Source organism: Rhipicephalus sanguineus, chromosome 5 (assembly GCF_013339695.2).
Source record: "Rhipicephalus sanguineus isolate Rsan-2018 chromosome 5, BIME_Rsan_1.4, whole genome shotgun sequence".
Classification (NCBI taxonomy): Eukaryota; Metazoa; Arthropoda; class Arachnida; order Ixodida; family Ixodidae; genus Rhipicephalus; species Rhipicephalus sanguineus.
In genome coordinates, this window is record NC_051180.1 from 90,016,416 (window position 1) to 90,039,664 (window position 23,249).

Consider the following 23,249-nt stretch of genomic DNA (forward strand, 5'->3'; position numbering starts at 1 on the left):
GCCTCTGTTTTAAGGTAAAAGCCTTTAGTGCTTCTTCCGACGGTGACGAAACATGCGGAGTGCGGTAGAAAAACCGTCATGACCTCAAAAATCTGGTTTTGAGCCGGAATAGAACCTGGTATTCTGCGCATCAGTCAAGCATTGAACAGAGCTACACCAGTACTGGAAACTGCTTTGGAAAAAGACCATATACAGGCGTTCTCAGGCAAGGAGCGATGTTAAGACGTAATATTAATGAGAACCGACAGATAATAATGCCAAGGAAAGGCATTATTGTCTGTTAGTTCTCATTAGTACTGTGTCTAACAAAGAAAAATGAGCTCTTAAGAAGTTGTCTTTTTTTCCTTCGTTAAGACCTAATATTTTGTGACAGAAGCTTAGAATCGCCCCAGGTGTTACACCATGTGAGTTGCATAACGAGTGAGTATTATAAAGCTTGCCACCTATTGCAAAGGGCTCAGTATTAATGAAAACCAGTAGTCAATGAAGCCAGTGAATGTATAGGGGACGTAATTTCTACTCTTTTTAGCTGTACTCTTTTGACGTTTACTATATCATAATACAATAAAGTGGACAGAAAGACAACTTGCTGCCGGCAGGAACTGAACCTGCAACCTTTGGATAATGTGCCCGATAGTATGTCAATTGAGCTACGGCAATGGTAGTCCTCCCGTCCACTTAATCGGGTATTTCTGTGCATGCAAATCTCGGAGTGTTAGTCAGTGCCGCTCGTAGCCATGATGGCGAATGTGGAACACTTTTTCTACCAGTTGCCGTCTTGTTAAAAGATCACATAGCACGTGACCAATAACCCCTTGCGTACTACCTGAAGGCATCAAGCCTGCTGGAATGAGACCCTTGCTATGAATGGATGAAATTTAAAGAAGATAATTTTAAGGGTTCATTTATTTACGGGCACGTTATCGGAAGATCGCAGATTCAGTTCCTGCCGGTGGCAAGCTGTCGTTTCGTCCGCTTTACTTACATTTATATCATAATTGATACAATACAGTTAAAAGTACAAATGATTACCCCTATACGCACCTTGGCTTGATTGTCTGTTGGTTTTAATTACGGTGGTGTCAAACAAAGAAATGAGCCCTTAAAATTTCCTTCTTTCGTTCATTCAAAGGGCTGAGTAATCATTATCATCGGCCACAGCATCAACGAAGTGTGCAGCTACATAAGTGCATGTATTGTCTTGCAGACATGTAGTGCGTACATTGCTAAAGTCTACACCTCATTGAACAAGACATAGAGGCGAAAGTGCTCTCATGAGGCGTTCTAAGGGTCGATTGAATGCAGAACACATGTACTTGCTCATTGCAGCTCATTTGTCTTAAATGAGTGGAGCTAGGCTTTTGCCGCCTTGTGTTACAAGAGCGTAACACCTGCCAAATCTTACTTCATGCCGTATCCCCAATTTGTATTTAACCAAGCCCCTGTGATACCCAGTTCATGGAGTTGCAATTTGCCGGTGCTTCATTGACAGAACGAATGAGGTGTGTTAGCGTAGCGATAAGAAAGCGACCTCTCGAAAAAGTGCGCTTACTGCTCTCCATCATTGAAACGAGTTGGAACCCATGAATGCTGTATACCATGAGCTCATGGAAATATTTGTTTAAAGTGCAGTCACTCTGGTTCCTGCATTTCTGAGTGAGCCTTGGAGACTTTGAGCATATACTTTCAGTGTATGTAGCTTATCTTTCGTGCTCTCAACGCACCGACAGCATGGTATCCTCAAACTTACGACAGACGTTTCATCTGTTATACAGTCAAACCTCGTTAATACGTACCCGCTTTAAGCGTACTAACGGTTAAAACGTAGTTGCGATGAATCCCCGACCGAGTCTCATAGAGCCTAATGCATTCGCTGACCGCTTAAGCCGTAGTGCTTCGTCCTACGCCTACCGGTTAGTGCGTACCCTGCGTACCGCGATAACTTTTTGTGCCATAAAATTTTACTGCGCCGCTGAACTTCCCGACCCCCCATTGTGCCGCCAAAGATTTTACGTCTTTGAGAAGTGCGTAGATCGGTCGATCGCTGATTCCGACTTCCACGCGATTGCGACGAAGCTTTTGCGAGTAAGCACCGGGAAAGAACGAAGGTGAGGCGGCGGCCACCGACGAACGCGGCAGCATGACTTATCGCCGACAACCTTATCACAATAAGTATCTTCAGATATCTGCTCGGGCACGCGTGCGGCGCAGCACTGCTTTAAGCCTACTGCACGCTTTTAATAGGCGACAACCTGAATGCGCTGGGCCGCCGATCGCTGCCGCCTCGTGCGGGGCCGTGTTCAAGCGCGCGCCGCTTTGTAGAAACGAAAACAGCTCGCTGTTGCGGAGTTGAGCGTTGCTGGTCGCGGGCGACGAGAAGCCTCTTTGCATTGACGCTATCACGCTAAACGCACGCGTACCGTACAGCAAGCGTAGCGCTGTTGTAACCATACTGCACGCTTTTATTGGGCGACCACCCAAACGCGTTTCCGTCCGCTGCCAGCACCGCTAGAGCGTCGCAGAGTGCGCATCGCTTGCAGGAAGTTCGTCATCGCCGCGTTAACTGAACAAGCTACTCGCCGCATCTGTGCACGGTCTGGAGCGAAGTGGGTACGAAGAACACTCCCACGACAAATGCGCGCGTCCAGTGCAGCAAGCGGTCCGACAGTGACGACGTGAGCCGAGAAGGCCACGCGCTGCACGCAACTAGCCAGAAGACGATCGGCTCCACGCAGCCGCACCGCGTTTAACCGAAACTGTGTCAGTTTTCGTTTAGTAGCAGATCGCGGTACAGACGCACACACATATAGCAGACACTGTCCGTTCCGTCGCTATGTCGGTCACTGCGTATACCGGACCCTGTAATAGTTCCGAAATGCTCCTTGGCGTCGCCACCGCGCGCTATCGACACTGCCGGACGGTCGTGCGAGAGTGCCAGAATCTTTTCTCCACTTTGGCAAATACAAAGAAAAGGCTTTGCAGTGGGTAGTTTAGGCAATATTTACTGTGGCACAGTATATATTTCTTTGCTGGCGCGGCGATGGCGTACGCGAGGAGATGCAAATTTTTACTTGGTGGTTAATGCGTACTACCGTTTAGTGCGTAGTTATGCGGCGTTCCCGGCAGGTACGCATTAACGAGGTTCCACTGTAGTGTGTGAGCTGCCAGTCATGCCACAGCATCACATGCACCTGTATTGACTCAAGCAAGTACTACACATATTGTGTGAAATTCATGTGCATCGCATGGCTCTGCCTACTCAGTGCGTCTTTTTGCCCTGCTTATGAAGGTGGGAAGAGAAAGAAGCAGTGGCACAATGAGTCAATGTTTTTGGGTATACGTAGCAACAAAAAGCACGTTAGGCGAGTGTGAAAGGTATATGGAATCGCTGCATTTCTCTTATTTCAGTTCACAACTGTAGGGTCTGAGGTCGTGCCCTGCTCGGATGGTTGGTCCTAGTGCAGCTGAGTAATAAACATCTTTACACCATTGCAATATGCACATGTAGGAGGAGGAGCAAGCGCAGGCAAGAAAATGTCACTCCAAATCGTCGAAGAGAAAGAAAGAAAGAAAAGGCATAGGTATACACGCACAAATTGTTTCATTCACTGCACTTTCTCTATGCTTATATCGCATATGCAGACTGTTCAAAGTGTTTATACCAAATTACTTGACGATCAAACGGGCATGCTTGAACTGGTTTTCCGGAAGGTAAAGGAAATCCAGCAGGTAACACGCAGGGAAAACCATCACACTGCGAAGCTATCGCCCCTTCTGTCGGGTTATACGAATTCCTCCCAAGTTTCGGCAAGGTTTTCAATAAGTATTTTAAATACCCCTTAGCTGACAGGCGATAAACATTTCCTTGTAAGCTCGTGCTCACAGCGGCAAAACGACCAGCAGCGTCGTCGCTGTCATCTAGTTGCTGGCACTTGGTGTCTCTGGCACACGAGGCCGCGAGATGAACCTGTCAAACAAATCGGCAAACCTTTAAACATCGACAAATACGAAATTTGCAAAAGCTATATAGTACTATATGCTTACGTTCATGGTCAGAAATGCAACCACCTTTGCTAATATTGCATTTGTCAATGTCTAGAAATTTCGCCGCACTCTAATAAAATTGATTGTGGGTGCATTTCTGACCAAGAAGGCAAGCCTATATATAGCTTTCGGAAATATCATATTTTTCGATGTTTGAAAGTTTCGTCGCATTCTAATAAAATTGACTGTGGGTGCATTTGTGACCAAGAAGGTAAGCCCAATGTTACTACACTAGGCCCAACGTTACTAGACCTAGTCTAGTAATGTTGGGTAAGGCTATAGCCTTGGGAAATATATTTTTTTATGTTTGAAAGTTTTGTTGCATCCTAATAAAATTCATTGCGGCTGCATTTCTGACCAAGAAGGTAAGCGAAAGCAAGTACACATTGGGAAATATCGAATTTTTCGATGTTTGAAAGTCGTCTCATTCTAATAAAATTGAGTGTGGGTGCATTTCTGACGAAGAAGGTAAGCCTTAGGAAATATCGTATTTTTCGATGTTTGAAAGTTGTCGCATTCCATAGGTCGGCAAAACAACTGGAACTCACTCAGACTCGCTCAAGAAATATATTTTGCTCTGAGGGCTCACTCGGACTCAGACTCGCTAAAATTTTCCTCAACCGGACCCACTCGGACTCAGACTCGCTAAACTTTTTTCTGGCTGGACTCACTCAGACTCAAGCTCACCAACATATTATTCAGCCAGACTCGCTTGGACTCAGACTCACGGCTTCATCTGAGTCTGAGTGAGCCTGAGTGAGTCGACTCATCAGTCCGTTGGCGTAAAATTAGCTGTTTCGGTTATGGTGTCAATGCTATATCTCACATAATCTCACATATCTAAATATCTCACAATATCTCACATAATCAGTGTTCTTCGATAAGTATCTTGTACCTTCAAGTACGATTGAGTTATCATATATCTTATGTCGATCCAGTAAGGACATTTTTTATGAAATACGGGACTAGCACGAGATATTTTTATCAAGAACTTCCCATAAAAGAGTTTCTGGTGGGAAGTCATGGCACCCCTTCCCCTAACTCACGCTTCTGATCAATACGTATTGAGGTCGTGCGTGAATGTTTAGACGTTGTCGCATTCTAATAAGTTTGATTGTGAGTGCATTTGCGACCAAGAAGTAAGCCTATAGCCTTGGGAAATATCGTATTTTTCGATGTTTGGAAGTTTCGTCGCATTCTAATAAAATTGATTGTGAGTGCATTTGTGACCAAGAAGGTGAGCCCAATGTTACTCAAGGTTCCCTCGCTCAAAACTGGACACGCAGGTTAAGTGCAATATTTTTCTTGTCCTATGCGCCCCTTTTGTGTGGAAGTGTCCAATTGTCTACCTATTGTTCCAAGTTCTAATTGTACATTGTACATTGGCACATTGGAAAGTCTGCAACTGAAGATACAGATGTGATCTTGCTAGTACATTGAAGTGACATCTCTCCTGTGTGACAGTAGGCATTGCATAATGAGGCCTAATATCCCACTATTGTCACGTTTAAAGCAGTGAAAAAGCATCTGCCACTTGGGACTGTGCGTATCTCTATGCTGTTCAATATTGCGGGCTATGTTTGATGTCGTACAGTTCTTTCATATGTGCTGACATCATTACCGAAATGAGCAGCTTAAGTTCGAGAATAAGCCCCGCCACCGTGGTCTAGTGGTTATGGCGCTCGACTGTTGACCCGAAGGTCGCGGGATCAAATCCCGGCCGCGGCTGCTGCATTTTGATGAAGGCGGAATGCTAGAGGCCCGTGCACTTAGATTTAAATGCATGGTTAACAACACCTGATAGTAAAAATTACCGGAGTCCTCTACTATGGCCTCCCATTATCTTATCGTGGTTTTCGGATGTAAAACCACAACAATTGTTACCATCTTTTCATGATTATAATAATTTCTGGGGTTTTACGCGCCAGAATCACTATATGCTAATGAGCCACGACGCCGTTCTAAGAAAAAAAAAAGGAAGTCCTAGTATTTTTTAGAGTCTGAGTTCACATACATAAATTCTCTTCAAAGACAATGAAAGAAGGGAAATTTAATGGCTCGTTTTCTTTGTTAGGCGCAGCGTTAATGAGAGCCAACAGACAATCAATCTTTGGAAAGTAGAGGGGACGTGATTTGTAGTTTATGATATATATGTGCTGAAATTAAGCTGGACGAAAAGACAACATGCCGCCGGCAGGGACCGAATCTGCGACCTTCAACTAACCATCCCCAGGATTTCGGGACATGTGGATGGATGGATGGATGCTAGCAATTTTTGACGCTGTTGAAGATAATGATGATTAGTTATGCATGAGCACTTCGTAATGGTTGGGCTTTTAAAAGTCCCACTCGCTGCGCAAATCGCATCTTTTCGACGTCTGCATGGCGCGGCTCGATTCTACGCTTCTTGCACGCAATGTTACATGCGTCAAGAAGACTCCTCCCACAACATAACTTCATATAATGTTTTTTCAGAACGCAGAAGGCCTGGGTTCAATTCTCACGCTCGAGACCAAAAATTTATTTATTTGCATCTTTCTCGATTTTTCAGTCACAATCAACGACGCCGACACCGGAATTTCTGCGAAACGATCTCTGCATTGTTTCATAAATTTCCTTATAGTGATGATCGTGTTACGTGGCAGAGGGACGTGCGGATCGACTCGCAGTTCTCTCATTGAGACGGTGCAAACATTTTTATCCTTTTATTTATTTGTTTTTTTTTTGTATCGCCGGTACAACGCAGTTACATGGCTTAAGCGCTCTGCAAGTGTTGGTGTGTAGCTTAACGCTTAGGATGCTCGCCTTCCGAGCGGATGGGCTAGGTTCGACTCCCAACACAGCGAAGAAAGTTTATTTTTTTTTATCTACAATCATTCGCTCTCTGTGATAGAGGCGGACGGACATGCACATAAATTTGTCGTTGGTTCGGCACAGAAACGCTCGCGCATTTAAAAGTGATCTCCTTATAATTTGTTTGCATCGCCAATACAACACATTCATATTGTTCATATATACTCGCCTCCGGAAGGCGTCGGTATTTGTCCAGTGGACAGGATGCCTTGCTCATTTCTACAGCATGAGGCCGAAGGTTCGAAACCCGGCACCACGTTGAATTTTTCTTTTACTCATTAATTTCTTTTGTGTGTGTGTGTTTAGTGACAGAGGGACGGACGTCCCTCTGTAATGCTATACTCCTTAATAACACCATAATACTCAATTCTGCTTATACACATCCGCATCGAAAGTACCTCCAAAGTGCGCGGGGTGCTGAAGCTCTGTATATCTACACTGCAAAACGACAGACCGTACCACACAGTTTTCGGCGTAACGAAAGTATGGGATAAAGTGTCCGGTTCATTTATTCAAGCTGTCACCCCATTATACCCCATTCCTTGGGTTTTCTGGTCAATGGTGCATTTCAGTGGGAGAAATCCGAGCTCAAGGTTCCCGTGATGCGTTGGCTTCCCCGCAATAGATGGCCAAAACCAGTCGAAAAAGTCGAGGCCCTTATCACCCACGATAAGGCTCAACTTTTGTCTGACGTCACAGCTTGCAGCGATGGGCCTACTATGCGTTGCTTCCGAGCTCAAGGTTCCCCCTATGCATTGCCTTCCCCGCAATAGATGCCGAAAACCAGTCGAAAAAGTTGAGGCCCTTATCACCCACGATAAGGCTCAACTTTTGTCTGACGTCACAGCTTGCAGCGATGGACCTACTGTGCGTTCCTTCCGAGCTCAAGGTTCCCCTGATGCGTTGACTTTCCTGCAATAGATGGCCAAAACCAGTCGAAAAAGTTGAGGCCCTTATCACCCACGATAAGGCTCAACTTTTGTCTGACGTCACACCTGGCTGCGATGGGCCTACTATGCGTTGCTTCTGAGTTCAAGGTTCCCCTGATGCATAGCCTTTCCCGCAATAGATGCCCAAAACCAGTCGAAAAAGTTGAGGCCCTTATCACCCACGATAAGGCTCAACTTTTGTCTGACGTCACAGCTTGCAGCGATGGACCTACTGTGCGTTCCTTCCGAGCTCAAGGTTCCCCTGATGCGTTGACTTTCCTGCAATAGATGGCCAAAACCAGTCGAAAAAGTTGAGGCCCTTATCACCCACGATAAGGCTCAACTTTTGTCTGACGTCACACCTGGCTGCGATGGGCCTACTATGCGTTGCTTCTGAGTTCAAGGTTCCCCTGATGCATAGCCTTTCCCGCAATAGATGCCCAAAACCAGTCGAAAAAGTTGAGGCCCTTATCACCCACGATAAGGCTCAACTTTTGTCTGACGTCACACCTGGCTGTGATGGGCCTGCTATGCGTTGCTTCCGAGCTCAAGGCTCCTCTGATGCGTTGGCTTCCCCGCAATAGATGCCCAAAACCAGTCGAAAAAGTTGAGGCCCTTATCACCCACGATAAGGCTCAACTTTTGTCTGACGTCACATCTTGCTGCGATGGGCGTACTATGCGTTGCTTCTGAGTTCAAGGTTCCCGTGATGCATAGCCTTTCCCGCAATAGATGCCCAAAACCAGTCGAAAAAGTTGAGGCCCTTATCACCCACGATAAGGCTCAACTTTTGTCTGACGTCACACCTGGCTGTGATGGGCCTACTATGCGTTGCTTCCGAGCTCAAGGCTCCTCTGATGCGTTGGCTTCCCCGCAATAGATGCCCAAAACCAGTCAAAAAAGTTGAGGCCCTTATCACCCACGATAAGGCTCAACTTTTGTCTGACGTCACAGATTGCAGCGATTGGCCTACTGTGCGTTCCTTCCGAGCTCAAGGTTCCCGGTGCGTTGACTTCACCACAATGGATGCTCTAAAGGAGTCGAAAAAGTTGAGGCCCTTTAGTGGCCGGAAGGGGGGGGGGGGCTGAGGGGGCTCTGAACCGCCCGTTCCCGAAAAACATCCCTGAGAACGGCCCTGGGCCCTTATCAACCACGATAAGGCTCAACCAAGAAAAAAAAGAAACGTCCATCGCAGCACTGGGATTCGAACCTACTCCCTGCGGATCCGGCACCGATCGCCTTAACCATTGAGCTAAGCACCAACGCTCTCTTCACCAGTATGCATTTGAACCACATGAATGTGTCCTACCAACAAAGAAAAAAAACTTTCAACGTAGCAATAGCATTTGAACCTAGTCCCTCACATTCCAAAGGCGAGGGCCTTAACCATTGAGCTAGGAACCGACGCTTTTTCTCCCGTATGCATCTGAACCACATGAATGCGTCCTACCGACAAAGAAAAAGAAAAATTTCATCGCAGCCATGGGACTTGAACCTAGTCCCTCACGCTCGGAAGGTGAGTGCCTTAACCATTGAGCTAAGCACCGACGCTTTTCCTCCCTTATGCATCTGAACCACATGAATGCGTCCTACCGACAAAGAAAAAAAAAACTTTCAACGTAGCAATAGGATTTGAACCTAGTCCCTCACATTCCAAAGGCGAGGGCCTTAACCATTGAGCTAGGAACCGACGCTTTTTCTCCCGTATGCATCTGAACCACATGAATGCGTCCTACCGACAAAGAAAAAGAAAAATTTCATCGCAGCCATGGGACTTGAACCTAGTCCCTCACGCTCGGAAGGTGAGTGCCTTAACCATTGAGCTAAGCACCGACGCTTTTCCTCCCTTATGCATCTGAACCACATGAATGCGTCCTACCGACAAAGAAAAAAAAAAACTTTCAACGTAGCAATAGGATTTGAACCTAGTCCCTCACATTCCAAAGGCGAGGGCATTAACCGTTGAGCTAAGCACCGACGCTTTTTCTCCCGTATGCATCTGAACTACATGAATGCGTCCTACCGACAAAGAAAAAGAAAAATTTCATCGCAGCCATGGGATTTGAACCTAGTCCCTCACGCTCCCAAGGTGAGTGCCTTAACCATTGAGCTAAGCAGCGACGCTTTTTCTCCCTTATGCATCTGAACCGCATGAATGCATCCTACCGACAAAGAAAAAGAAAAATTTCATCGCAGCCATGGGATTTGAACCTAGTCCCTCACGCTCGGAAGGTGAGTGCCTTAACCATTGAGCTAAGCACCGACGCTTTTTCTCCCTTATGCATCTGAACCACATGAATGCGTCCTACCGACAAAGAAAAAAAAATCGCAGCATATCGACGGGGTGAATGATGATGAGAGGGGCGAAGCTCCGGAGGGAATCATCGGTAAACCGTGAAACTCTTCCGTGAAATTCGCCCTGTACATCATATAAAGAGTGTGAAACACCGTGTATATATTAAACATCAAACTTTTATTGTACTGTTGGTTTACGTGGTCCCTTCATTATCACCGCTTTGTGATCGGTGAAATGCAGGGAAAGGGTCCGCTCCCGAGCGAAAGAGAAAGCGCGCCAAGGGCGAGCGCCTTGTCTGTCTTCATCCGGCGACTCCGAGCGAAAGAGAAAGCGCGTTCGGCCTCCCGTTCTCGAACGGCTGGATCTTCGCGACGCTGCCGTGCCGCTTCGGCCTCCCGTTCTAGCACTGCAGGGTTTTCCCTTCGTCGCCGAGCAGCTTGACGACACGCTTCGGCCTCTCGTTCTCGCACGGCCGGATTCTGTCTGCGAGCGCGCGCTGCCGCCGCCTTGTCTTCCATCCGGCGACTCCGAGCGAAAGAGAAAGCGCGCCAAGAGCGAGCGCCTTTTCTTATTATAACAGCGCCATTTATCATCTTTAATAATCAACGTATACGAAAAACCACTAACACCATCTAGTGATATTATTTTCAAGGACATATAGACACAACGCCATCTATTGAGCAATTCATAAACTAGAGGTAGCAGCCTGACGACGCGCTTCGGCGTCTCTTTCACGTACTAGAGTTACTGTATGTAGCATATACAGTAACTCTATCACGTACGGACACACAGCGCCATCTATTGAGCAATTCATAAACTAGAGGTGGCTACATACTACTACTACTACTACAGAGGAGGGAACGACCCACATCCTAAGGAGCTTCGCCCCTAAAACTTTCATCGCAGTCATGGGATTTGAACCTAGTCCCTCACGCTCCGACGGTGAGTGCCTTAACCATTGAGCTTAGCACCGACGCTTTCTTCTAGTTTCGGCGAATCTTCAAAAATCGAAAAATATGGGATTTCCAAAGGCTATAGGCTTACTTTTTTGAGAAAAATGCGCCCTAAACTAGTCTCGGCGAATCTTCAAAAATAGTAAAACGTGGTATTTTTAAAGGCTATAGGCTTACCTATTTTGAGAAAAATGCGCCCTATACTAGTTTTGGCAAATCTTCAAAACTAAAATATGGAATTTCCAAAGGCTATACTTACCTAATTTGAGAGAAATGCGCCCTAAACTAGTTTCGCGAATCTTCAAAAAATAAAAAATACGGAGTTTTCATAGGCTCTAAATATAGGCTTTGCATGTGGTATTTGCATATATTTCAAGTATCCCCTGTCGACACAATGCTTCCAAAGCTGCTGGTAGTCGGATGCCTTCTTTGTAGTCTACTAGCTAGGCTGTATAAAGAAGTGCTTTTCAGCTGATTTCTCATTTGATTGTGCAAGGCTGTGATCCATCGTAGAATAGCCCCTTCTTGCAGTCAGTCTGTTCTCTAGGTTGGTTAAAGTGTTCCTCTTTTCTCAATTAAATTTGTAAGTCCGTAAATATTTTGTATAGAGCTGAAGGTAGGCTGATGGGTCTGTAATCCTTGGTCTTTTATTGCGATAGCAATTATATGGACAGTCTCGGCTGGATTTTGCCGTCGCCGTCGCCGCCGTCATGCACCGTATATGTATAAGTATGTATATATATATAAAATCCCCAAAGAAAAGTAACTCAGAAAAATGCTTCCGAAGCGCGGAATCGAACCAGGGACCTCTTGCTGCGCAGCGAGCGGCGCTATCCACTACGCCACGAAACGCAGATCCTCCACGTAGCTAACGGCGAGCGTTATATACACACCATTTAGCGCTGGACGGACTCAGAGACAGAAGGCGATAATAAGCGTTTCTTCATTACCAGCGAGGTGGCGCTAGGAGTCCGACGGGCGTAGAGTCACTGGAAAAATTTCAGAGTATCGCATCTGTTTTCCGCGCGCCGCCGCCGACGCGATTGGCTTACTCGCATCACGTGACCTTTCGCCGCCATATCCCTTCCAAGCGCTTTGGGTGCAGGCGCGTTCAATGCAGGGCGTGCCGGACATTTAGCAGTACCACGGTCCCCAGAAGTACTTCGTCGCTTTTTTAAACGCGTCATACAGACAGGGGCGTAAGCAGACATCTTTTTCGGGGGGGGGGGGGGGGGGCACCTCCTTGATCTGAAGTGGGGGCCTGGCAGGCAGATGTAATCGAGTGTCATTTCGTGCTATGTATGCCACGGGAAAAAAATTTCGGGGGGGGGGGGAGGGGCCATGGGCCCGGTGTGCCAACCCCTGGCTACGCCACTGCATGCAGATGCCAGAAGAGAGTAGCTCACCATCAATCGAACGTTACTGATGAGCTACTCTGGGAATCTAGTTTGCCGTGTGGGAAAAATTAATGTCAAAGAGCGCCGTTCTACGTGGCTGCATAGTTGGCTTGAACGAATTCGCCCCCCTCGAGTAACACTCCTTCCTGCAGTGAACTACACTAACTTTGCTGGAAAAGATCTTATGCAACAGCACCTTTTCGGTTCGCTATGGTCAGCGATATTGAGAACTACATACCTTTCTATTTGCTCGTCTGTTTATATCTCGACCTGTTGAACAGATTACGCATGATATCCGAGTTATAAGCGTGTCACGCACGAGAGCGAAATCGAAAATTTAATAAAATAATGACTGTTTACTGGTATACCTTGCAGGCAATTTTGGCATGATCATTTGGCATTGCACAAAACAGAAGCGTGGAACTCTGTTGATAAACTTGGTATACGGCAATGTTATCAAGCGTACTTTTAAATATGTTGCAAAAAAATGCTGCTAACGCTGCATTGCGCCGAGCGTACCCTTAAAATACTGCATTGTTGGTGAAAAATGGTCACAGCAAAAAAAAAAAGCACATCCCACGCATTGAGCGAGTCGATTTTATGCGAGCCCTAGGTATATATACATACTGTGTTGCAGTAGCATGGGCTTTAAAAATTCCGAAATGTGCTATTTCTGACCAAAAGAACATAAAGCACCGTGCCGAGGAAGTTTCGATAAGAGTGTATTATGCAAAAAGAAAAGTGCTGCAGTGCAGAAACTGAACGCCAGCTGTTTACGCGCTGGCAACGCCAAAAAAAAAAAAAAGAACTGTTTGTCGGAACACAGCAAAATATTTGCAAATTCATTGCAACGTTGGGAATAATAAGGACACAAGAAATAGGAAATGAAACAATTAAGTAGTGATGTCAATCATTTTTGATGGCCTATTTTCTACGTATCGCAAGATAAGATGCACCTTATCTACCGCACGCCGATTCGCCCGCGCGTTCGGCTGCTGGCGATCTGAATCAAGATGTCGCGCACAACTTCCAATCACCGCACACACACAACTTCTATTACACATATCAACCAGTTGAACAAAGCACGGTGCGCAAGCAAGCTATGCGTCAGCGATCAGTTTAAGGACGCAATGTTGAATGTTCTCGATGTTGTTCGATAACGTTCTCGAGTGCAGTGAACCTGAACACCGACTGCAAAGCTAGCGCAAAGTCAAGATTCACCAAATGTCGAAGTAAATGGCATCTCGCACGATGTCACTGCGCTAATGCAAGTATGTTTACAGCTCCGGACTTAGCGAACACGCCCGGGCGTGACACGAAAAGAGACCGATGAAGCCATGAAGAGAGTTCGCGAGCACATGGCAACATTCGCCGTACGTTTCATTAATTACACCGCTAACCGCGCAGTCGATCCATACCTGTCGATGACTCGAAATCACTTCTAATATCCTCTTGAAGAAACACACACACGTAATGCCGTTCTGCCGATCGCAACGCGGCACTGAGGCTAAAAGATCGGTCACTTCTCAACACACGCTAGCAACGCGCCGGACGGTCTGGAAGGGACATGGCCGCCGCCACCCAATGTTGCCCGCGTGCAGCCTACCTTTGCGGTACTCTGATTTTCCAGTGACTCTAGACGGGCGCAGAGCCGTCGATGTGGAGAGTCTGGCGAATGGGCGGGGCAGTGACGTCGCGGCGCGGCGATGACACTGTTCACGTCACCGCCACGTCTCCGCTCCGGCGGCGTCCGCCATATATAGTCTTTCCGCGCGACGGGCGCACGGCTGAGGCTATGTACGCTCTGTTCATTCGTGAAATCTAGCGCTACTAAAAAAATTTCGAAAGCGAAATTCTCCAAGAACATTGGTATACGAATTTAATGAAGAATATGGAGTGAATTAGACGGGTCTAAATCATCGTTTAACTGAGTTATGCACGCCGATTCGAGTCCACGACGCGATACGCGCTGTGCTTTTTGGTCGCAGCTCTTAGACGCCTGTTCCTGCGTTGTTTGGCATCGCCGTTGGCGTAGTCGGCGTAACCGATAGAGCGAACGATGACGAAAGACAGCGAAGGTGGATTCTGTCGATGTCACGAGCCACTGGCCTCTAACATCGCTTTCTTCCTCCGTCATGCGTGCTCGCCCTTCGGTCGGAGCTCGTGCGCATGTAGAGCTGGTGGGTGCGCTGCTACTGTCTCGCTTGTCGTGACGGGGATGTCGATGACGCCTGCAATGCACAGAGTGGCGTGCGTAGCACTCGAGCACTGGCAGTTTCTGTGGCAATATGTAACGAATGTTCCAATGCGGATAGCCAGAAATTCAAACACAGTTCGCGTTGCCTCAACACAAAGCTGCGCTCAGAATTCGCATGAGGGAGTATCGTGATCATCGGTGACTTTTCGAGCTATGAAGACCTGTGGTTTTCTCCGACGACTTTTAAATGCGCCCGTCCAGAGCCATATATACCCTTCGGGAGAGTTTGGCGATTGTTTCATCTCGCTATGAAATGCGAGGCATTTCTTAGCGAACTTCTACGACTTTGAGCGTATCTATGTGTCTATCTACCTATCTAGCCGCCTACGAATTTGTGCTCTCCTGGCCGTTTCGTTCATGGGGTGTATACCAAAACTGGTATGGCATAATGTGACTGTATGACAAACATAAATGACTGGTCTTAACATGAAAATCATTACATGCATGTCATGTACAGCATGATTCACATGCCACAGTCTTGGTGCTGTTGCGGCCGTTTCGTTAATTTGATATATACCAAATTGGTATGGCTTGACGAGAGTGAATGGCGAACATAAATAACGGGAGTTATTATGAAAATCATGATACGCATGTCATGTACTGCACGACTTACGTGCCACGCTCATGGTGCGCTGGCGGACGTTTCGCTAGCTTGATATACACCAAAATTGGTATTGCTCGACATGACTGTGTGACGAACATAAATAACGAGAGTTAATACGAAAATCATGACACACGTGTCATGTATGACTTACTTGCTACGCTCATGGTGCGCTGGCGGCCGTTGCGCTAGCTTGATATAGACCAAAATTGGTAGTGCGCGACATCACTGTGTGACGAACATAAATAACGGGAGTTAATGTGAAAATCATGACACGCGTGTCATGTACAGCATGACTTACGTGCCACGCTCATGGAGCGCTGGCGGCCGTTTCGCTTGCTCGATATACACCAAAATTGGTAGTGCGCGACATGACTGTGTGACGAACATAAATAACGGAAGTTAATGTGAACATCATGACACACGTGTCATGTACAGCGTGACTTACGTGCCACGGTCATGGTGCGATGGTGGCCGTTCCGCGAGATTGATATACACCAAAATTGGTATTGCGTGATGCGACTCTGTGACGAGCATATATAACAGGTGTGATTTTTGTAACATGTGACGTGACAAGTGTTACGTGAGAATCATTGCATACCACGCCGGAAAAGTCTGTGCACGTGTTCTGGCACCAAAGCAGAATATAAAGAAGCGGACGGATTGCGTGCCGCTTCCAGATGGTGACAATTTTTATTCGCCACTAACGGGGATTCTCCAAGCTTAAACAGCTCTGCTTTTAAAAGAAACAGATACCAGCGCACGTAATTGTATTAAGGCCACAAAAGCGCAAAAGCGGGCGTACACAAACGGCTTGGGGATCTCGAGCCCTAAAATTCCCTTTTAGAGAATTTTAGTGCCGGGACTCCAAAGTGCCTTGCGTACGTAAGCCCCTTACGTTCCTCTTTATAGTCCATGGGTGCGGCTGAGAGTACAAGGGAACGTAAGAGGGTGAATAAGGAAGCGGCTTGGAGTCCCCGGCACTAAAACTCTCTAATAAGAGAGAAAAAAGAAAACTCACAGGGTCCCTTATGCATTCGCCTAAGACCACTCGGTGGCGAAAGCCGCCTTCCTTTTCTTCAGTTGATGTATTGTTCCTCACGCCCCCCCCCCCCCCCCCCCCTCCAGAAAGCTTTGTGACCTAACATTGTTTTGCACTGCCTCCAATATCGGAGGCACTGCAATCTTTCTACACCACATCTGGTCATGTGCTGACGTCATCGCGTGAAGTCACGTTATTCGACGTCATGACGACGTCACAATCTTTGGTCGTATGGTCACGTCATTACGTGATGGTTTTTGACATCCCTCGTGTTGACGCCGCCGACGCGGGACGCCGACGCCGCGGACGCCGGCGGTCAATTTTCGCGTTTGCTGAGGCACTGAGGTTTTCGTCAGAGCAGGTGCAGGGCCCCCAGTAGGCGCGTGTTCAATGAAAACAATACCTCGTTCGGCTAGTCTTAAAGCGGACATCCTGTTGGTTTACTTTACAAAATCATTTTTCTGCTCAACATCTTCGCGCTCTATACTTCCTAATCACGAAATTTCATCGAGCACACGAGGGCCCCTTGCTATTCTGGAAGAGCTTCCTGCACGAGCACAGACATCGTGCACTATAAGTACATGACTAAAAAGCGCAAGGCACATTCGCTTAGCACAGAGGCGCAGATTAATTTACATGCGCGAATTAAACGTGAAACTGCTAGCATGCACACAAGTGGCAACACAGCGGTAAATGACACCATAGGCTGACAGCCACCGAAACACAGACCACATAACGTACAACACATGCCAGGTAACCGCCGCAGCTGACGCGCGACGGCACTAACCTGCGATATCGAAATAAATCTTCCCCTCACAACATCATGGTAACATCCCAAGCTCGTGCTCAGAACGCGCGATAAATTACGTAAAGGCAACACATCACGCTTGAGACTTATAGCGTGATCGCTCCAAAATTTCAATCTGCCCAAGCGATCGAAACCATAAAACCCTTTATTTCAGCGTGACAAAATTATTTTTTAAGTATGTGCGCCTGAAAGGGCCTCATTGCACAACAAATAATAAGTTGGTGTTAATGAAACGCTGTTTATAATACCAGCAATATTCAAGCTAAATACTCAAGTACGTATCTCGCATAGCACGGAGCAGTCGTTCGGGGTCCATTTGCTGCGTCTGATGTTGCTGATCCAAAGGCGTCGTCGCTTCTTTTCCTTCGGAAGCATAAAAGGCGGAAACCCTGCGCGCTGCTGTTTGAACAGCCAACCGCGCAACAGCAGCCCACCGCACGCAACAAATTCACGCTTGAATGCGAGGAGCAGTCGCCATGAATACGCGCGGATTCGCACAAGAGCTTCGTAACCTACGCGGCGCGCCGGCGTCTCGCCGTCGCGGCAGCGCCGGACTCCGCGCCGCGCTGTCGCCCGCCGCCGTCGGCGAGGAGAGAGGGTTTACGTCACGAGAAGAGGGCGGCGCACAATCGCCAAACTCTCCCGAAGGGTACATATGGCTCTGGACGGGCGCATTTAAAAGTCGTCGGAGAGCTCGCTCGCTTCTTATATTTGCGCATGGGAGAAGCTTGCCCTTCCGCTGTCTGCTCGCGCGGTTTTCTCGTGGCGCGGGGTAGAGGAATGTTTCACGCTTTCACCGTGATGTCCGCGCTCATGTTACGGCGCGTACGAATGTCACTCGAGCTCAGGGACGCCGCTAAACGAACAAACAGAAGATGAGCGCGAACTATCAAGTGTCACAGCTCGACACTTGAAGCACGCTAGTTTCCTTCGCTGCTTCGGCCGCCTTTGCAACAGAAGCGCTGTTCAAACTGAGAGTATCCATTGGCGAGCCTCACTTCGTATAGCATTAGTTCCTTGCTATCGCATTCATTGCTTCGCCCTTGCGGCGAAACTGTGACTTTTTTAAGTCTCCTTTCTTGCATAGTGATATATCGTGTTATTTTTTCAGCTCACTAGTTCCGTGCAAAGTGCACAATGAGCATTCTTTTTTTGTTCCACTGCCCGAAGAAGCAAAGATCAAGGAGATTTTCCCTTTTTTACTGCTTCTAGGGTTACAGTGGTTTCAGCAATATTTCACACGACTACGTGTCAACATCTCTGGTCTATAGCAATCCTGCCGACCAAGTCTGTTCATAAAGTTTTCTACTACCACTTGGAATTACGCAAAACATAGCATCCTTTCCCTCAGGTGCAAAAACGTCGCTTACCGACTTACCTGATGAGGAAAAATGATGCGTGCGATGGACTTGCAAAAGTGATCGTATACTCGAAAGCAATAGAAAAAGGGCGAACACTACAAATTCATGAGAATTCATATGCACAGAGCTTAGCCCTATTGCACGTGTCGTAGTGGTGTGAGCCGCGCTATTACAACTGGCCTTCCAGTCGCTCTGAAAATGGAAAATGTTGCGATTTGAGACCACTGTGCTTGCTTTGCCATCAAATGAAGGATCTAAACCTATACAAAATGAGAACGGATGCTAAACACTGCCTGTAACTTGTTTCTGTGCTGATTCGTCTTTACTGATCCTAGAACCAATTTTTTTTATTTAGCCGTGTAAGGTTAAGTATTACCTTGTTCAATTCATAGCAACGTGCCCCTATGCAATGCCTGCAGGGCTTTTGGGGTGCATTAATAAATAGGTAAAATCTATGCGACCACTAACGCCCATCCGAAGTTTCAAAATAAGGCAGCGCCTCCGACAACCAATATCTACACGAGGGAAATAAGACAGTTTCGCACTATTCCCACAGTAACACCTGTAGATCTCTGCTGAGAGTGCAGAACGACGTGCCATTGTGCCATGCTCTCTTCTCTGGAGACATTCTAAACTTGCAGACGGGGCATGAGTCTGCCAAAACACAGCAACACTACGACCCTGCTAAAGCACTTTAATGGGTGAACCTCCAACTCTGATGAAGCTTAGCGTCTAAGAATGACGAAAATTTTGTATATTAAGCACAAGATCTGTTTCTCATCACTCTGAGGACTAGTAGCAGTCGCGAGGAGGCATTCGTTCCGATGCCCTAACTGCATAGACTGTACACCACTGAGAAGAACTGTAGCAGACGATCTGCTGTGTTTGCAAGGCTAATATGTAGCCAACGTAAGTCTTCTCAAAGTCGTCTTTTACAGCGAAAGCTGTTATCAGATCACACCAAGGGCGGTTTTTGGTGCCGTAGTTGTACGCCGCCGCCGCCGCTGGTGTCCGTAACCACTATCGCGCAAAATCAGGAAAAATATCCAGGATGGAACGAGGTTCGAACCTGGGCCCTCTGCGTGGGAACCCAGTATTCTACCTCAGAGTCATGCCGGTGCTTGAAATTGCTTTGCAGACAGACCCTATAGAGGCTTGATGTCGGGAAGGAACCACGTTAACATATGTAATGTATATAGAAGAGTAAAATAGTAACCAGGCGTCACACAATGCGAATTGCGCAACGAGTGGGTTGTTGAATGCTTCAACCCCTTTAAAAAGGGATCTGCCATAACTCTTCATCGTCATCAGCCACAGCATCAACAAAGTGCACATAATGTATTACAGGTGTTTAGCGGGTACCACGGCTCTCCGCAGAATGACGAAAAATTGCATAGTGGCTGCTTCCCTACTTCACAGAAATTATGATGATTTATAGCGTAGTGGGTTCTTCGCAAGTGCACTTCTATTGGTTGCCAAGGAAGCCTATAAGGCTCCCGTGATCCATTTCCTCAGGGCCTCAATAAGGTTAATTCCCTCTCTCTGTGTCTTTCTTACGTTAGCGTATGTTATAAAGCGTGGTGGGAGAGTTAAATAACGACCGGGTGTCACACAATTAGAATTACCTGACTAGGGGGTCGTTTAAAGCTTCCGACCCATTACAAAGACCTCAGTCATAATTCTTCACCGTCATCAACCGTCGCATTTTCCTGACAGTGCCGCCGCCTTTATTGCGCCGAGGAGGACGCGTGTATGAGCCTGGCCAGAGGAGGCGCTGGCCTGGTCGACCGCCGGAGTAGGGGGCTCTGACCGTTGGTGCTTTGTGTGTCCCTGTCTTTCATTAAGCTGCAGTCATGGGTGTGCTCGCGTGCGGAACAGAAGCAAGCCGAGATCGGGAGGATCGCATCTCGAGGTGGCTATAGACGCAGCGATGCGCCATTTGTCTCCTATTCTGCGGCGTTGTTTCTTTCTTTCGCGAGGCGGGTGAGATGCCTGGATCTGACGGCGCGTAAGGTATATAGAGTTTTAACGCGAAAGCGTTAAAGAGCTCGTTTCGCAGAAATTCGGGTGTCGGCGGTAACGGCGTCTTTGGTCGCGGGCGAAAAATCAGCGTTGTCCATGAGCGAAAATTCCAGGTAGATTCAAACAAAAAAAAAATAATAAAATATTGTCGGTTCGAGTGGGATCTGCGATTGGAACCGGCGACCCTTCGCTCCACGTGGCGCGATGCGTTTAGCCGCTCGGCCACCACGCATACATTCGGTAGCTTAATAACGGCGAGCTATTTATATACACCATTTAGCGTTGGTGGTACGCACATTTCGGAGGTTCTTGAGCGGCTTGACAGAATCCGGCGAGACGGCGCAAAGGGCCCACAAGCGCGCTTTCCGTGTTCCGTGGCAGCCGGCGCGCGTCCGCACTTAGGCTTTCTTTGCGGCACGGTTTAAGTGTCGACCGAGAAGTGAAGCCAGACTAGCGATTGGGAAGGCGATACGAACACGGTCAGATTGCGCTATCGCGTTCTATCCTCGAAAGCGAAGCTCGAGCGTCCTCCAAGTTTGTACGCTGTTAGTGACGCGCTTACGTGCGCGAGCGTTCGGAGCTGGGCACTTACTGTTGTACACCGCGAATGCAAGTCGTATCCGCTGTTCATACGCCACAGTGACGTATTTTAACGGACTGTCGCTATAGGTTACCTCAACTTAAAACGAAGCACTCTTTGCATGCGCTTTCCGAAACAGGTATTTCGTGTGAATGCTCATGTACCCTGGTGAGTGCCGGTACAAACGGGTACGCTTTTATATGCCGATTTAGTCAGGAAACGCTCCCGTACATCTGCTACTTAAGATTAATAGCCCAAAATGAAAATAAAATTATAAAATTACTTAAGTTACCTTTGCGGCGCTGGGTTTCGAACCTACCACACCACACTCATCAGACTAGGTCTTTTTTCCACTGGGCTAAACACCCAAGCTTGCGCAGTGCGCCACAGTGAACCAAATGAGTGCGTTGTACCAGCGATATAAAAAAAAAATACGGCAGTGTCAGGGAAATAATGAAGGAAATAATACAACTTTATGATTTAAAACAAACTGTAATAAAAGAAAATGCAGCAAAACGCTACATGACGTTCATTTGGCTGCCTAGCGATCCTTTCCAGATCGTGCCTCGAAGCTAACTTGCCAGGCGGCATCCGGTCGAGATACTCTGAGTCCACACGGGGATCACTCCACTGCAGGCAGCGAACGGACAGTATACACAGGCAGAAAACACGTGAGTTCGAATATCTCGTATCGGCGGCCCGTCGCACGAGAAACACAGCACCACTGACGGCGCGAAACGAAAAAGGAGATATGGCATGCATGGAGTGGCATTGCTCCGACACTGACAGCAGCTTCGCATTTGTGGTGCCAAGCCTGAAGTGTACCTGAAGGAAGAGCGCAGCTGGGAGGCCTTCCTTGTTTCTCTTTATTTTCTTCTTTCCCTCTTCTCTTCATTTCTATTTTATCTCTTTTATTGCGATAGCAATTATATGTACACTCTCGGCTGATTTTTGCCCTCGCCGTCGCCGTCATGCCCCGGATATGTATATGTATGTATATATAAAAAAACAACGAACACAGGGCACACCTTGCATCAGACGCCCCCGTGTGGCAGGAGACGCAGGGGGTCACTCCACGCGCCGCAGTTTAAAAGAAGAAAAAATATCTAAGAGCGCCTGATTCTCCATTGTCGACACCTGCAGCGCGTTGCTCAAGCACATAGACGTAACAACTGTGACAGTTGTTAGTTCACGCTTGCACTGTACATGCCTGTGCGTTCTTTTAGGGCGTCCTTCTTCGTGCTTCAGCAGCGCGCTGCAAGTATCGAGGTGCTTCTGGTTCTTCGTGTGACATTTCAATTTCTTGCTATCGCATTCATTGCTTCGCCCTTGCGGCGAAACTGTTACTTTTTGTATCTATTTATTTCTATTTCTTTCTTTCTCGCTCTATCTATTTGTGTCTCTTTCTCGCTTATCCTATATTTTTGTTCTCTTTCCTCCCTTTTACTCTCTCTATTTATCGCTTCCTCTTTTTTTCTTATCTCTTTGTTTCTCTCTCCGCCTGTGCTTTTCTGTATTTCTATTTTTTTGTCTTTATTCCCTTTAGTTCTCTCTATTTTTCTCTTCCTCTTTTTTTCAGTCTCTTTCTGTCTCTTTCTCTCTCTTTTTCACGTGTTCCTTTTCGCTTGACACTCGCAACCTGCTCTACACGGTAGTGGGGCTTGCCCAATTCCTGTGGCACATACCCACCTGAGGAGTTTTGCACGACGGAGCACAAGTTATCGATAGCTTAAACAGCTTCGCGGTTAAAATTGAAAAAAAAAGGAGAACGTAATAATTTCTGGCAAATCACGCGACTGAAGCACTATATGATTACGTGGGCTACGGATTAATTTTGACCCCGTGAGGTTATTTAACGTGCACTTACATAAAAGGACGCGGGTGTTCTTGCATTTCGCTCCCATTAAAAAGGGGTCGCCGTGGCGGGCATTCGAACCCGCGTCCTCGAACTGAGAAGTCTAACACTTTAGCCGCTAAGCTACCAGCGCCGCTGTGAAGGGAGAACAGTTTCTACTTTTTTTTCTTGATCGTGGAATGAAAGTATTTGCAAGGAGAACCGGTGAAGCCGTCATGGATCATTGTATAAATATGAGGAAAATTCTGACT